The 18,104-nt window shown below is 45.8% G+C and overlaps 1 protein-coding gene across 7 annotated transcripts in view; it reads left to right on the top strand.

Annotated features, from left to right (window-relative positions):
- The window catches only part of FARS2 (phenylalanyl-tRNA synthetase 2, mitochondrial), a 379,330-nt gene that overhangs the window by 187,381 nt on the left and 173,845 nt on the right, over positions 1-18,104 (top strand). The window lies entirely within an intron of this gene.

Here is an 18,104-nt window from a genome sequence, read left to right as displayed (position 1 = left end):
TGAGCCGACTCTCAAAAGATGAATATGAGTAGGTTTGGAAAAAAGAACAAAGGCGTGAAAGAGCAGGATATATGGCGAAATGTATAGCCATCTTGTTGCTGCTGGAGCTGCACTGTCCAACATGGTAGCCCCTGGCCACGTGTAGCTGTTGTGCACATGGAATGCAGTTCAGACTGAGATTTGTTTAAGTGTGAAGTATATACCAGGTTTCAAATACCTAGTTCAAAAAAAGAATGTAACCAGTCTCATTAATACTTTAAAAAAATATTGATTACTTGGTGAAATGAATCTTTTAGATATATTAGATTAAGTATATTAATATAATTAATTTCACCTATTCCCCCCCGCTTTTCAGTGTGGCTTCTAGAAAATTTAAAACTACCTGTATGGCCTGTGTTATATCTCTGTTGGATGAGGCTGTCCTAGGGCATAACTTGTGAAGGAAGATGGGGCCGGAGTTGCTGAGGCAGAGGGGTGGAATCAGGGGTGGGGAGTCTTGGGTGCTGCTCTGTAATCAGCTTCACCTTTAACTATTGATATGTAAACTGGAGGACTTTCCAGAGCAGAGTCACGGTCGTGTGTGCATTTTAGTCAGCTCTGGGCCATGTGGATGGCACTGTGCTGGCTCTAGAATGAGGCTGGGATACTAGCCAGATGGCCGTTGCTCTATCCAGGGGGCCAGTGTGAGGTTGCATAAGGGCAGAGGCAGTAACAATGGAGGTCGGAGTTGCAGTTTTGCAACAAGGAGTCATGGGTGACTCTCGGGTTTCTTTCTTGGGCGACTGGTGGGGCATGTGTGTCACAGACCGGGGTTTTCAGCTTTGCAGAAGTGGGCTCTGCATCGGTGGGGAAAACAGTGAGTTCAGGTTTGGAAATGTTGATATCACTTGGTTGTGGCCCATTGGCAGGTGTTTGGGTAGATGAATCTGAAGCTCTGGCAAGAGGTCGGGGCTGGAGAGAGAGGCTTGGGAGTGATCAGGTGATAAAAGGATGGGATTCTGTGTAATTACCTAGGGGAACACAGAGTGGGAAGGACGGGAGGCAGAGTGGTTGCCTGATGAACACCAGCACTGAAGGATGGGCCAGAGCGTGGGCCCCTGAATAGGCTGGTGCCTTGACCTTGGACTTCCCAGCTTCCAGACTTGAGAGAAATGAATGTTTATTGTTTATAAACCACCTAGTTGATGGTACTTTGTTACAGCAGCCTGAACTGACTGAAACGTCGGCCCTAGGAGGCTGCTTTTGGCAGGTGGGGCTCTTGTCAGTGTTTGCGAAGGTAACCCTAATAGAACAGTGTCGTAGAAGCCAGAGTGCTGTTAAACCGGATCGTACTGAGGAGTCAACAGGGGCTGAGGATTGGAAACGGTGAGTGTAAACTGCCCTTTCAAGAAGCTTGTCCAGAAGGGAAGACGTAAAATATGCTAGAAGCAGCACACGGAACATTTTCAAGGGAGAGCTTTAAACATGCACATTGGTTGAAGGAAGTGGACACTTTGCTGGGTGAAGCCTGGACGTAGAAATTAATCCATTGATCCTGTACCCAGGGCCCCATAAGGAGGTGTGTCTAACAAAGGAGCTGCTCTGTATCCAAGTATCCTTTTTTTCTCTACTATAGGACTCTCTGAGCCCAGTCCCCTATGTCATTTTTTTAAAAACTGAAATAAAATAAGGGTCCCATTGTGTTATCAGATTTAGTTGTCTGGCTGTTGATACCACCACAGTGTTTATTCCATTTCGTCTCACTGGGTGGATCTGACTGTGGTCTTAATGTTGAGCTACATTGAGATGGTAGATGATTTGTCTATTCATTGTTTTCTTGTGTTGCTTTGAACAAGCAAATGAGATTAGAAGAGCTAATTCAAGCTCAGAAGCCGTAGGTGACCCTAGGTGACTTCCTTTAAATTCAATTTTGCTTCCTGTCAAATAGAGTGACCAAGATTGGGGTCTTCCTGCCAAATAGTCCCGGCCAGTTCCCCACAATGCCAGGCTGTTAGCAGTTTTCGGTGGGTGGGGGGAGTGGACGACAGTTCCTCCTGACCAAAGACAGAGAGGTGCTCCGGGGCCCTGCTGCCCACAAGCGTTAAGCAGAACCTGAGGGTCGTAAAGTTAGTTCAGAGAGGGAGCATCGTGCTGCATTGGTGGTGGTGGTGGTGGGTTTTTTTAAGAATGCTTTTATTCAGGTTTGTAGGCCTGAGCGCAGGCATGTCAGAAGAGGCTGTGGTGGCCACTGGTACCCAGATAGTCACACTTCCCGTCTTGGTCGTGGCTCCTGCTGGGAACACCCACATCCAGTTCAAAGCTGCCCCATTAGAAAAGCACTTATGTCTCTTGCTTTCTTAGGTCGAGCTTGCATAGCGACTTCTCTGTATTTGGCGGGGTGTGAGGACGAGAGCGGTTCTGTCCCTGTCCTGGAAGAGCACATCTTACGCGGATGCAGAGGACGGATGTGTGGACACGGCGGGAAGGGGAGGGTGGGATGAACTGGGAGGTTAGGTTTGACATAGATACACTACCATGTGTAAAACTGATAGCTAGTGGGAACCTGCGGCATAGCCCAGGGAGTTCAGCTCGGTGCTCTGTGACGACCGAGGTGGGTGGGATCGGGGGGGTGGGTGGGAGGGAGGTCCAAGACGGAGGGGATAGATGTATATGTATAGCTGATTCACTTCATCATACAGCAGAAGCTAACGCAACATTGTAAAGCAAGTATACTCCAATAAAAATTTTTTTAGGTTATTATTAAGAAAACTTTTAAGCGTTCTACAGAGTCTAGAGAATAATATAGTAGATACTCTGTTCAAAATGCCATCTCAGGAAATAAGACATCACAGATGGGACTGACGCCCCTGGCGGCAGTGTGTGAACTTGCTGTTTGTCCACCTTCCTGCCAGCATTTTTCATTGTCAGACTGCAATGTTTGCCAGTTTGATGAGTGAAAAATGATAAAGCCATATTTTTCAAATTACCTCGAGTTCCTGAGAATAGATAACACGTGGAGGATAAGTTTGCAAAGAAATAGAGCCCCCAAAGGAAATAAAATATTGATTAAAAATTCATGATAGGGCTTCCCTGGTGGCGCAGAGGTTGAGAGTCTGCCTGCCAATGCAGGGGACACGGGTTTGATCCCTGGTCTGGGAAGATCCCACGTCTCGCAGAGCAAGTAAGCCCATGCGCCACAACTACTGAGTCTGCGCTCTAGAGCCCGCGAGCCACAACTACTGAGCCTGTGTGCCACAACTACTGAATCCTGCGCACCTAGAGCCCATGCTCCGCAACAAGAGAAGCCACCGCAATGAGAAGCCGTGCACTGCAATGAAGGGTAGCCCCCGCTTGCCACAACTAGAGAAAGCCCGTGAGCAGCAACGAAGACCCAACGCAGCCAAAAGTAAATAAAATAAATTTATTTTTAAAAAATTCATGATACATTTATTAAAACTAAAAATGAGAAAATATCGACAGATATGTATGTTAGTGAATCAGAATATATTGAGCGTCCTGATGGGTTTGGATTGGTCACTGAATGTTGGATGTGGCTGCTCCCCTCCAAGGGAGGCAAGAGAGGCTTACTTCTGACAGATGCTATTTAGCAGGAAGAGTGATGGCCATGTACCTGCTTCTTTCCTGATAAAATTACACCAAAGACAAGCTCGGGTTCTTAAAGGCTTTTTTTGTTAAAAAACAAACAAACAAACATACTTTTAGGAGTTCTTAGAAATCCTTTCTTTCCCTTTGTAATTTTTTTTTCTTTTTTGCCATGCCTCGTGACATGCAGGATCTTAGTTCCCTGACTAAGGTCTCTTGTTCCCTAACCTCTCTGGGTCACCTGTTTTAGTGCTGACTTCCTTAGACATTCAAGGGTTGTTTTTCCTTATGTTTTAGCCAAATTCTTGTTTACTGAACCTTTGCACAGTGTAGGAACACCATTTTCGTAGTAACAATTTATAAGTGGTAGGCTCTCTATAAATCTCTTCCAGTTTATATGAAATGCTTATACTGAGCTAGCAGAATTATTTTTATAGGACAAGGAAAAGTGGCATTGATCCTCAGTTTGGTACCAGTCAGAGGTTATGCAGATTCCTTTGTCATGTCCAAATGTTAGGGCTGATTAATCATCAGGATAGGCCCAGCCGTGCAGAGCTAACAGAGGACCCCCTGAAATCTCAGTGGCTTAATCCATTGAAAGTGTGTCAGTCAGAGAGAGCCACAGTGATAACATCTGGAACATGTGGCTGCCACGGTCCCCATAGCAGAGGACGGGAGAGCTGGAGGGTCTCCAAGGGGGCTGGGGGGGAGGGGTCTTGCTTCTGCCTGCTTCAGTTCCATTGGCTGCAGCACGGTCACATGACCACCCGGCTCTGCTGGGAGGGTCCAGGAAGATGAGAATGACGCAGGGGTTGGTTTTCACATAGCATTTCCCCCGCACAGAGATCCTTCTTATGGCCTAGATGTGACTTGACAGAGTTTATTGACGGAAGAGACAATCTGTATCATGGTTCCGACTACCAATTTGGTCTATCTGACGAATACATGATGTTATAGACGTTTCGTGTGCTTAGACCCGTGGGATTGTGTTTTTAGCTTTGCCAACCGATATCTTATTTTTATCCAGCTCTATTCCCATGTCCGTTTAAGTTCCCCTCCATCTGTTTTATCTCTCAGGTTCCATAGCCAAATGGTTAAAAATGCATTGGATTCCTTGGGAAGAAGAATGGAGAAACTGGTCATGTTTCATCCCCATTCTTCTGTTTCCTTGGTCTATTCCCCATCATTTCTATCCAGTTTAATATTATACGCTACTCTCACTGGGGTCAGGAGTAAAATATTTAAATATTTCAGATATATATGTGTTACCTAGAGGCATAAGGAGGCAAGAGCAAGGGTGCTGGGTTGGGAAGCACAAAGGAAGAGAACCGAACAGGGCCGTTGGGTTGCGGGCGAGGAGAGGGAAGGATAAGCAAACCGTTTATAACATGAAGTCACTGAGCTGGACTCAGTAGATGTAAACTTCTAAAATTGTTTTGTTTTTCACACCACTGCCTTCAGCAAGTTCTGTTTAACCGTTCTTCCTCATCCAGAGTGAGATTTCAAGCAGATCCATAGCTTTCCTGGTCACTTTCAAGTACAGTCCAGACTAATGGCAAAGCTTCCGTCTTCCATCCAACTGACAGCTTTTTCCCCTCCCTCAGCTCAGAGTAGGGCCCCGGGGTGGAAGCTGGAAGGGTGGTGATGGGGGAGGGAGAGCACGGGGAGAGAGGGGAGGAGCGAGGCGATGGCCAGGGAGGGGCCTCTGTCACTGCGGAGCTGGGAGCTGGGATCTGGCAGTGTGACTTCTGGGAGGGACCAGTGTCCAGATGCTGGCTTTTTTCTCAGGGGGTGCTTGGCGGATCCCTTAGCGATTCACCACTAGTGGGGACTGAAGGCTTCAGGAATGGGTGACGTCCTACCTGGCTGATGGCTGGGTCTCTGTCTTCAGTGGTGTGTTTATAGGCTGGTGCTGCTGAGGTCAGCTCATGCACTCCAGGACCTGGGGGTGGGGTGCTTTTCGAGCTTGAGGGCCCACCTGGGCTACAGGAATCTCACAATTCTGTTGTCCAGCACAGACCTGTTTTCCTGCCCAGGACCACAGCCGTTTCCATTCAGTGTTCGGCCTTTATAGGTTTTCAGGTGTGGGTGAGGGGTAGTCTCTAGGTCCCCCAGACCCAAGGAGACACTTGCCAAGTTCTCTAGGTGGTTCGCTAACCCCTGCCCCACTTCCTTGAGGGGGGGTCACTCCCCAGTTCCCCTGGGAGGGAGGAAGGGGCAGCGGTAACAGGACGTGACTCTCCACAGAGCTCGTGTCTCCAAGAGCACAGCGGATTCTCAGCTTTCCTGACAGAGCGTGGAGGTGGCGGAGGCGTGGGGAGCAGACCCATCCCACTGTCCCGTGGCATGTCCACCACCCACCTGTCTCAGCCTCTGGGACCTCTGCCGACCGTGGGTATATCCCACTTAACATTCTACTGAAACAACAAGAGTACCTCCGCGAACATGAGAGGATGTGGTGGCCTCTGACGTGAGCTATTTGCTCGCAGTGAAGGGTCCAGGGGAGCCCGATCTTTGCTGCTTTCTGGGTTTGCGTCTCCGCAGACCTGGGTGGTGACCATCGCGAGCACCTGCAGAGCCCTTCCTTGCTCTAGGCCTCTCTTGGGTAATCACTAATAACTCACAGGAGCCTCACGAAGGCCCCACGAGGGGGTTCTGTTGGCTGTCCCAACTTTACAGACAGAGACGTGGAGCCCGAGAGACAGTAAAGGAATAACGGGCCCAGGGTCGCCCGGCTGGTGGGTGGGGCGGCAGGACGGGGCTGGGTGCAGAGTCAGCGCTCCCAACCTGTCTGCTCTTTAGTCTTTATTTATTTATCTTTAAAGCTTCCGTGTCACCCCTGATGTTGATGCCTGTCTTTCTCCCACATACCACATCTGGCTGTCGGGAAGTCTTTTTTTTTTTTTTTTTTTTTAATGAAGATGTTGGGGGTAGGAGTTTATTAATTAATTAATTTATTTTTGCTGTGTTGCGTCTTCGTTTCTGTGCAAGGGCTTTCTCCAGTTGCGGCGAGTGGGGGCCACTCTTCATCGCGGTGCGCGGGCCTCACTATGGCGGCCTCTCCTGTTGCGGAGCACAGGCTCCAGACGCGCAGGCTCAGTAGTTGTGGCTCACGGGCCTAGTTGCTCCGCGGCATGTGGGATCCTCCCCGACCAGGGCTCGAACCCGTGTTCCCTGCATTAGCAGGCAGATTCTCAACCACTGCGCCACCAGGGAAGCCCCGCAACCTGTCTGCTCTTTAGATTAACGGTGGTGACTAGGGAAAAACTCCCACAGGGCCCCGTTCTGCTCTGAGGAAGACACAGCCCCTGTCCGTCTGCAGCGGCTCTCTCAGATCTCCAAGCTCTACCGAAGGCCAGGGGCTGCGTCGGGTGGGGAGGGGCCCATCACCAGGCCCTTGTGGAGCACGGAAGGGCCGGCTTCCTTCCTCTCTTGGGCACTCACTCCTGGGGATTTCCTAGAAATGGAACACCTGGCCTCTACTTACTGAGAGAATTTTCTCTACCCAGTTTCTACATTCCTCCCAGCAAGCAGAACCCTCCCGCTAAAGAACTGTCTTGCCTATTTGTACACAGGCTGCCCTGACCCAGAAAATGAGTCTGTTTCCTGCCCGTCCCCTCTTCTCCATCAGGTTCTGAGAGCCCAGAAATGTCCAGAAAAAGGAAGGGGACAGGGCAAGAGCAGATTCCCCAGGGGAGCTCAGATTTATGTTGGGAGAAAAGGCATGAAAATTTCTTCATTCAGGGATCCAATCAATACTATTTATCAAGTAAAAAAGTTCCCCTTTATTCATGGTGCATCTTGGTATAGAAGTAATAGTTGGATGTGACCTGGGTAGGTTAATGGGAAAGGGGTAAAGAGTGAGAGGGGCGTAGGGCACTGGCATCCCCCTGCCGGGTGAGTGTCGAGGGGCCTCACTTGACCTGTCAGAACTGTAGACAGCCCAGTTAGGAAGGATTTACCAGACTGCCACGATGGGGAGGGCAGGATTTCACCCTTCACAAATGTATAGAGCTGCACTTGCTTTTTCTTTTCTTTTTCTTTTTAAATTGAAATTTTGGGGGATAATAGTAGATTCACTTGCAGCTATAAGAACAGAGAGATCCTGTGTACCATTATCCTTTTTCCCCCAATGATAACATTTTGCCAAACTATAGTCCAGCTGTACCAGGTTATTGGCGGTGACACAATCCATTGATCTTATGTACATTTCCCGGTTTGACTTGGATTCATTTGTTTGTGTATTTAGTTCTATACAGTTTTATCATGTGTAGATTCACCTATTCACCACCAAAGGCAAGATACAAAATAGCTCCATCTCCACAAGGATCCTTCCTGTTACCCTTTTATAATCATGTTCGCCCTCACCCATATCTGCTGTCCCTGACCCTTAGCAGTCACCAATCTGTTCTCCATTTATAAAATTCTGTTATTTAAAATGTTATAGCAATTGAATCATTAGTATATACCCTTTTCTGGGATTGGTGTTTTCCACTGGGCATAACTCTCTGTAGATTCACGAAAGTTGCTTCATTTGTCCCTACAAAGTCCATTTCTTTGTGTTGTATGGATCAGTGTTCTGTGGCATGGATGTCCCACTATTTGTGTAGCCATTCACCCATGGAAGGACATCTGGTACCCTTGCTTTTGACCTCTTGGGTCATAGGCAGATTGGCCTTTCAGTGGTGGTTTTGCCGTATCTCCTGTTTTTTGTTTGTTTGTTTTTAAACCATATCCATAGACCAAAAGCTTCTGGAATGATGTATATTATCATATGTTGATAGAAAAAAAAGCCATTCAGTGTGTTCTTAATACTATTAGGGGCTTATTATTGTTATATTCGAATGATTATTACATCCCTGGCTTTCATACAGTGGGGAGACAATATGTGACATCGTGTAATGTTAGCACTGTGCACACATTCCCTTACAGTGCAAACGAGCAGTATCCCTTTAGGGTTGTGTTAGGTCCTGAGCCGTATTTGTTCAAGCTTGTTGTAAGTAGTGCCCACAGCTGAGCGCGTCAGGCCCTGGACAGTTCCAAGGTGGACATTGGCCCCAGGCCTCCAATCAAGCCCTGATTACTTTGGCTTCCTACGAGAGAGAACACTGTGGGGTGCCAATGAGGGGACAGAGGATGGGGTTACGGTTTGAAAATAAGGAGGAAAGCGTGACTCAAGCAGCTCGCCAAGGACGTTTTGGATAACTTGTCCTTAAGATATTTGCGGATAGACCGGATCAAGCTGTTTGGCTTTTGCTCAGAAATCTTTTGCGTTTTGATAAATAACTTGGCTTCGGGACTTCCCTGGCGGTCCAGTGGTTAGGACTTGGCGCTCTCACTGAGGGCCCGGGTTCGATCCCTGGTCGGGGAACTAAGATCCCACAAGCCACGCAGCCAAGAGGTCCTAAAGGCTACTGAACTGTGTTCGGGCTATAACAGTAAAGGCTGATTTTTCTCTGCATGTAGATAGTCACTAGATAGATGGTCTAAAACAGTAAAGACCATAAACATGTAACTCTGAATTTTAGACTATTGGAGCAAGCTGAGAAAGAAAATAGAAGTCTGTATAAGATACTCCTATTGATTTGTTTTCTTTTTGGAAAGGTCAGAGAACATGTCCACAGCGGTAAAACAACCCAATTAATATCTGTCTACGCAATAGCAGCCAGTGATAATCTCATGCATCTTTTCGTGTATTGACAGGTGGGATTGATGCTCCAGGCGGACAGGTGCAGCACAGAAGGCAGATGTTGGGCAGTGGGCTTTCTCCAGCAGTTTCTACCAGCCCTCAGTGGAGGCAGAGTGTTGCTTCTCAGCTGCTTTTCCTCTGAGGGCGGGATACTGTTTGACTATTAGTTTGTTTTAAATGTCATCTTTTAATTATATTTTGGATAATGATGAAGAGAGAAGCAATTCGTTTGTGAGAGCACATCCTAAAAGGCTCGGCAGCTCCTTTATCTGCTGCCGAAAACAACTCCTACTAGGAAAGAGGGTTTCATTAATTGTCATTACTCGGGAATTATGGAATTAGAACAGCTCACGTTTCTTTTATCATTCATATATTTAAGTGACAGTGGCATTACTTACTCTAAATTAAATTCCTTTCATGGTTAAAATATTATAACAGTGTGACAAGAAATAGAGCACTATTAACTTTTATTTTGGAGGGTCATTTTTCTAACAGATACGAAGGCACACTTTTTCAGGCTACGAGGCGGGCCGTATTATTCCTTGGTTCCGTAACAGAAAGGAATAGATACGGACATCCAACTTAATACTTCAGGAGTTTCAGGGGTGGGTTAATGTGTTTAAAAGCCACCTAAGCAGTTTTCACGTCCTCCATACTAAGAAGGAAGAGAGCATTCTTCCACAGTGCTTCCCCTGGCAGCTGGGGGCTGGGCCGCGTTACTCTCTCCAGTTGGAGCTGGCCCTGTACCTCTGTATTTCATGGTCAGTGGCATCTGTGGGCAGGGCTGTGTTGGCCGCCATCCAAAGGCCTGTCCCCAAGGCCGCATCGTTCCTGTCATTTGGGCTCCGGGGGTTACACTTTCCATTTCTGCTCCTTTCTTCCTGAAAGACCTCTCAATTCTAGTTCACTTTTTGCTGTGGCCCAGTTTTGATAACTCTTGTTAATAAGAAACCTTAACGATACATTTGAAGTAGGTAAAAGCGTATCCCGACACTAATAATTCCGTATAGGGTTTGACAAGTATTCCTCAAACACCTATTACAGACCTGGGTCACCTTATGAAAATTGGTGTACGAAGAATCCCCATTTAGTTGAAAGCGTTTATAATTAATGACCATCTTAGTGCACTTAAAATGTGATTTGGTGAAAAAAAAAAGTCTCACATACAAATTTTGGGAATATATTGTTACCTGCAGTGCTGTATGTAATTCAGGAAGTTAAAAACAAAATACAACAAACAATCGAACAAAAGCAACTGCTCTCTCAAAAATGGACAATGTCCAAAGCTAGTAAACTGTTAGGAAGGCCAACTTTTGCTCGCTGCAAACCTTTATTTGCAATGTGCTGCACAATAGTACTTAATTCTCCTGAGTTCTAGGACCTTAGATTGAAATGTGAGGGAAAGGGGTAAAGGATAAAACTACTGTATTTTGGCGGCCAGTCAAAAGGAGGTATACGAAGTGGCAGATGAGTTCTCGGTTGATTATACTCAAGTCAATATATTTATTTATTTTTAAATATTTATTTAGTTAGTTAGTTGCGGCACGTGAACTCTTAGTTGCAGCATGTGGGATCTAGTTCCCTGAACAGGGATCGAACCTGGGCCCCCTGCATTGGGAGTGCGGAGTCTTAGCCACTGGACCACCAGGGAAGTCCCAAGTCAATATGTTTAGCTTTTAACTCTTAATAAGTGCTAAGCAAGGCATGACCATTGCCTTTACATTTTCAAAAGGTTCTGAATTACCCTGTACTGTTGTCAACTTGGTCAACTCAACTCCATTTCATGTTTCTGCTTCCATATGTTTGCTTTTATTTTTCCCCCTTGTTGGAAGGATACAGATTTTTAGGACATAGATTCCTAAGGGAAACTGGAGACATTATAAGGAGAATTCTGACTGCATAAGACCACTGGGGATTGTTCCATGTACTACTGATTAGTATCTGCACCAGAAATTGCTGTCTCCTTTGTTAAGAAAACCAAAGTCTAGGACCCAGAAAGGAAAGGGGAATGTTCCAAAGGGAGTGTTTTAAGACGGGTGTTCAAGGTTTTACTAGAGAATGTTGATTAGGATGCAGCCCAGCTCAGACCGTATGAAGGACCACTGTTTTCAAGGCTTGTAGAATCCGATCACAGTCTGTTCCGTTCCATGGAAAGGTTCTTTTCAAAGAGGCCCGCCTTTGGATCGTGTGAAGGACTTATTGGCAGAAGCGTGTGGCACCAAGGATATATACAACTAGAGAAGTTTCAGGCGGGAGATTGATCTCTGGGCACAGCTCAGAAAGTCAGTCATCCAGTGACAAGTCTCCGAGGAAACAGTTCAAGGATTGTAGCTGGAAAGCAGGGGATCAAGTACTAAGTCCACGGTGGGGAAGAGAAGAAATCAGAATTCATGTAGCTACGCTGGCCTCTCTAGGCCTGCCTGTGGCTGTGCAGTGTCGTGCTGGGATACTGTGGGCCTTTTGTCCCTGAGTGGCTGTCGTTGTAACTAGTGGTCAAGGGAAGCGGAGGCCTTGGTCCAACACTGCTGCTCAACACTGGCCCTGTCAGCTCCGTCTGCAGCTCTGTGTGTTTATTGGTCAGGTGCAGGGTGAAAGGCGCGCTTGGAGACATGAAACCCCACCTTCAGAAAAGCCTATTGATATATTTAAACAGCTATGTATGCAAATCATTTTACTAGCTTTCACAGAATAATGACAAAGTCCATCAGGAAACTGGCAATAACAAAGCAGAAAGTACACAGACATAAGTGGAACTTTCTGATGTTTTGAAATACTTGGAACAGAGCCTCTTCTCTAAGTTAATGTTTGAACGTGAATCTGGGGGAGTATTCACTGGATATATACTTGAAGTGAAAAAGACAACAGCAACATAGATTTGAGTCCCAATGTCTGTGTGATCTTGCTTAAATGGTATTTACTTTTGAAACATCGCTAATAATACCAGTCTGACATCCCCTGTAGGGTCATTGTGAGGATCAAAATCAAGGTAATATAGGTGAAGTGCTTGGTAATTGGTTAAGTTCTATAAGATATGAATGTTAATTGCTAGGTTGTTTCAGTGTTTCTTTTCACAGTTATTTTGGGAAAGTGTCAGTTCATTGAGCCAAAGAATTCCTAGAAATCAGCCCCTATTAACAGGGAAGTACTTAATATAATAAAAAAATTTGTTCCAATATGTAATCGTTTAAAATTTTAATTTGACCTTTGGCTTTGCAACAAAACAGTCTATGAGAGGGAACCTCAGGGTGCAGGGTTCGGTCACTGGGAGGAAAATAAGCTGGAAGGAAGGAAGCTTGGAGCAGAAGCAGCTCAGATCCTAGGCCCTGGGAGCTGCCGCCCCGCATGGAAGAAGCTCGGTGACAGTGACAGAGGCAGGGTGAGGGGACAGCACATTCAGTTTTCCTGTCCTTCCTTTCTTTTATGTTCCAGTTCTCTCCTTTCCGAGATGTCTTTTCCGAAGTGGTATCTCTCATGTCACCTCATGATGGATAAACTCTCTGACAGATAAAAGATTAAAGTCACTGCCTGTGTTGAAAACTTCATTTTAAGTATGAAATTCTTCCTAATACAACCCATGTAAATGCAGCCAATAAACTGAAAAGTGGAAAAATCTCTAAACCTTGCCTTCCTGCCATTCACTCATTTCCTCACAACGCCTGAGCCCTTCTTGTACGTGCTGGACACTGGTCCAGCCCCTCCAGATGTGTCAGAGATGGAAACCAGCCCAGGTCCTGGCCCCGTGGATCAGATGCTACCGGCAGAGTCTGACAGTAAACAGTAAACAAAATAAATACGAAAAGTTGTAGGGTCTAAGAGATGATATTCTCTGAAGAAAACAGAGCAGAGTAAGGGGATTCGTTGCTGAAAATCTTTCTAAGAAGGTCAGCCTACATATAAAACCAAAATAATGTGAGATAAGAGTCCAGGGATGGGAAAGTTTAAAAACAAGAAGAGGAGAAGGAGGAGGGAAAACTTAAGTGCCTCCATCTGGAATATTCTGTTTAACTGAGGTGCTTCTTTACAGTCAGTTTTATGCTCCAGAGACTAGTTTACTGGAACCCTCCAGTACTGGAATGTAGAAAAAAATACTGCCTTAAAACCCTGTCAGCCCAGGAGCACCCGGCAACAAATTACAGCCGAGGATTGCCAAAGACCTGAAAATTAGACTTGTCTGGGATGACAATACCTTTAAGTGTCTAGCTATTTATGGCTCTCTTTCTTCCATAAAGAAGTTGAAGTGCCATATAAAAGTATGTACAAGAGGATAAAATAAGTAGTTCAGATAATCAGGACAAAGAGGATATAAGGGTAAGAAAATAAAACTGGGACAAGAGTCACACAGAGAAACGTACCGTTGTAGGGGTGACCTTGTAAGGATGGCTTTAAGCGTCCACGGGGCCAAAGTAAGGAGTGGATTAGGATCAGTTATGTAAGTCGGGATATCCTTAAACTGAAAACAATCCAGTTGTTCACGAGAAGGAAGCTTTTCCTGTTCCCATTTTCTTGTATCTGAGATCAGCTTATTTCATGCAGACTCGTAGGAAGACTGAGTGACCTAGTGACCGGCATTCTTGACAAGGAGTTCCTGGCACCTTACGAATATAATAGGCCGGTAGCTCAACGCAGGGGGTGCAATTCAGAAGAAGCAGATCTAGATGGGACCAAAACAAAGTGTTTCAAAAACAAAATTTGGTTCAGCTCAGCAAATAGACGCCCTTTCTTACAGCCCTTCCTGGTAATTGATTGTCCCAAGCAGGCTTTTCAGTAAGAATGATTGTGGGAATCAAAGGTTGTGGGCAGCGGCAGGAAGCTGGAGGCCAGCTGTTCTCTGATCCTCATGAAGGTCTGGTCCTTGAGCTTCGACACACAAGGTGGTTGGGATTTCAGGTGCTGATGGGATGGCCCCTTGCTGGCCTGAGCCTGGCGTCCTTCCAGGCCTGTCCTCACTGGCAGCCAGGTGGGACTGAGGCCCCGAGTCATACACACCATGGATTATTGTATATTGTGATCTTCCTAAATTCATGTATTTGTTACCTGTCAGATGTGTTCCCGAGGAATTTTTATGTAAACGATCATGCCATCTACAAATAAAAACAGTGTTACTCTTTCTTTTCCAATCTATTAAGCTGTTTTTATTTCTTCTTTACCTTTTTTTCCCACTAGCTGGGAACTCAGACAGAACTAGAAATAGCAAGAGTAGACATCCTTCTCTTCAACCTGACCCTGAGGGCAAAGCAACCAGCCTTTCACCATTGAGTATACTGTTAGCTGTTGGTTTTTTATTGTGTCTTTTATTAGATTGAAGAAGTCCCCTGTGTTCCTCATTGGCTGAGAGTTTTTATAATGAATGGATGTTGAATTTTGCCAGTTGCTTTTTCTGCATCTATTGAGATGATCATGTTTTCTTTTTTAAGCGGCTTATTAAATGAATTACACTGATTGGTTCTCATATGCTGAGCTAACGTTGCATTCCTGGGATAAATCCAGTCATGATATAATGTCCTTTTGTGTATTGCTGGGTTCCATTTGTTAATGTTCTGTTACAGTTTTTTGTTTTTCTCTGTTCATGCTGCACATGGAATCCTCCTGAATCTGCCCCACTCACCTGCCTGCCTCGAGGCTAGGATGACGGGGTTCACCTGGGACTGTCCGTTGGAGTGCCTCGCGTGGCCTCTGCGTGTGACTGCTGCTCGGAGCTCGGCGGCTGGGTTCTAAGAGAGGGTGTTCTGCAGGGAGATTCCTGGCAGGGAGTGTCTGGAGAGTGGGCATTCCAAGCAACCAGGCACTAGCTGGGTGGCTTTTTCTAACATAACCTTGGAAGTCACGTAGCATCACTTCCCTCACACCCTGTGGGTTGAGGCAGTCACAGCCCACTGGGATTCAAGGGGAGGATATGCAGGAGCTTGTGGTCGTTTTCTGAAACCCCACAGATAATGACACTGATTTTCCAGGCTTGGGAATGTATGGGCTCTCATAGAAATAAAGAGGTCAGTTCAGCTTGTAATCCGTGTTCGCTAGTCACATGATTTTCTTGAAAGTCTGGCACCACTGTGTCAGGGGAGGAGTGCTTTGTTCTTATAACTTCTTACAAATAAACAGAAAAGAAATTACTGTGTTTTATCTAGCCATGAAAATTTTTATCTGAAATATTTCTTCTCACGCTTTATAGAAAAGGCACATGGTATAAAGTCCCCCCATCATCCTCCACTTGCCCAGTTCTCTCCCACCCCACTCCCCCGAAACAGACAGACTGCTGCTGCTTTTCTTTTATAACCATGACATCCCATAATGGTACTAGTTTTCAAACAACTTCAAAACGTGTTTCTGAAACGTCTTTTCAAATAAAAAAATAATAAAGAGAGGTGTAATATTAATGTTGCTTTGTGAGTTAGACTTTTTCCTTAATTATTAATCTTTTAGATTTTTTAATGAAATTTTTAGATAAAACCAACCATCTAGAGCCCAGTATCTGTAATTGAAAGAGCAGTAGATTTAGGGTATTTGAGTTTATTTCACATCCAGCAATTTTTCGTGTCTTAGCTTTTGCTCCTTCTGTCTGTTACCCTCCCTTTCTTCCTCATCTTCTGAAACTTTCCTAAAGCAAAACAAGAATAACACAGAACCCCTAGAAGTAGGCAAGAAAAAGAGCAACAATCTCATTTTTCAAATGGGTGAAAAATATAATATGAAGACATTCACAGAAAAGGAAAAAAATGATCCTTAAGCAAATGAAAAGCTTACTTAAGATAAACACAAGATAAAAATGCACTGTTGCCATCTTTTACTTATCAGATTTTGTTTTTATTTTTTTACATTACAACCCTCATTTGCACCTGTATTAAAGAGTAGTGGCATAGTACATACTCATTTTATCATAGATATTTTTCATAATTTCTTATAGTCTGTCACTTAATCAACATTTATTTGTATAATTATGATTTTTAATGACTACACTAAAATGTACTATAATTTTAAGGCCTTCCCTAATTTGGGACATTTAGGTTGTTTTCATGTTCTTGCTCTAATAAGTTATACAGCTTTGAATATCTTCCTTTGTTTATCTTTTTTCTTCTGGTGAATTATTTCCTTAGGATAAATTCCTAATGGAATCATAAGGATAAAGAGCTCGAGCATTGTTATGGATCTTTGTATGTGCTGCTGTATTTTCCAAATTGTTATCAGAATAAATAGTGTGACCAGCAGTCACCGAGGGCACTGGGACCACGCAGTGCTTGGTGTGTGGAACCACACCACCAGGACTGGGCAGTGTCACTTAAAGAGAAAATTATTCTTTTAGGACACAAAAGCAGTGTATCACACTTATATTAATTTTTACATTTTTCCTTGCAGCCTTCTTGATGGTTTTCAGGCATCAGTATGACTTACTCGAAAGAGTGTGCCTCACCCTTAGTTGCTCTTCTAGGCAGCTGGCCAAGGGTCAGCGGTTGTGCTCCCTCCTTCGTGACCCTGTTGTCTGTGGTTGAGCCCCCCCTTCCCCGCTGCCTCGCATGAGAGGTCCTCTCCCTCGGGACACAGGTGCGCCCTGCGCTCGCCCAGCCACGGGCTTTTCTTCCCGCGTCTTCCCTCCCACTACTACCTTGTTCTCTGTCTCTGTACCTTGTCCTTTTGAGATCTCATGTTGAATATGTTTATCCATTCATCTTTGAAACAGATCATCCAGTGAGGCCTACACTTCTTCGTGGCTTCCGTTGTTGTAGCTTATCCTTGTGGTTTCATGTATAAGTGACAGTGGCACCAGCCCCTGGCCAGAGGTAGGTCCTCTCTGCCGTGTCTCTCCTGCCTGAAGCTTGCCCAGCCGGTGTTGCCAGAATCCACTCCTAAACCCTCCTCTGCTGCACCTCCATCCTTTTGCCAGTGAAGACGTTCCTTCAGTCTGGAACTTGCCCTCATCTTTCTCCACATTTGGATCAGCATTAGTTTTTTGTGTTGGGTAACAGATTAACCTCATACTTAGTGGCTAAAGCAACACACACTTGTTATGTTATGACCGCCGTGCATCAGGAGTCCGGTGCAGAGGGCCTGGTCCCCTGCCCAGGGTCTCGACAGGTTGAAATCAGGGTGTCACCAGGCCACATTCTCCTCTGGAGCTCAGGGTCCTGTCTTCCCTCATTTGGGCTGTTGGGAGAGTCCATTTGCTCACGATCGCGGGAGTGAGCTTCCCACTTTCTTGCTGCCGCCAGGGCCTCCCTTGGCTCCTGGAGGCCTCCCTCCAGGCCTGGCCACACCTGGGCCTCCTCTGTTCACGTCAGCTCAGCTCTCCTAAGCCAGCAGGAGACTCTCTGGAGTTTGCTAAGATGGACTCGCATAAAGTAACCTAATCCCAGCAGTGAAACCCTAGGGATTGGGGAGTGGTCCCTAAGGGGTCCCCTCGCAGGGCGTGTGCGTGGGGGTGGGCGTCCTGAGCCATCTCAGTGCCCCCAGCATCCTGCTTACTCCCCAGCGTCCAGTCGAAATGACGCTGTCTCGTGAGGCTTCCCTGTGCTGGGCCCCCTTCGCACAGCAGTTTGTGTCTTCCATTTCACTCTGCTTCACATGAACAAACCCGAGACTTCCTGTGTTGCCACAGGTCTGAACTACACGCTCACCCTCAGAGGGGCTGGTGCCACGTGTGCACGTCACCTTGGCGGGCTTGCTCCTTGTGTGTTACCGGGGCAGCTTTTACTAAGAGTCAGAGTGTGTTCTAGTAAACTGAGGGTTCTTGGAGGCTGGACACACACTTCCTGAATATCAGTGGTCCACTGTGGCATGTTTTGAACAAACTTGCCCATCTCTTAAGCCACCTGGGGACAGAGCCTGTGTTTTCTCTCCTCTC

The sequence above is a fragment of the Mesoplodon mirus genome, assembly GCF_964341445.2.
Source record: "Mesoplodon mirus genome assembly, chromosome: 12".
Lineage (NCBI taxonomy): Eukaryota > Metazoa > Chordata > Mammalia > Artiodactyla > Ziphiidae > Mesoplodon > Mesoplodon mirus.
This window is presented reverse-complemented; position numbering and strand designations above follow the sequence as displayed.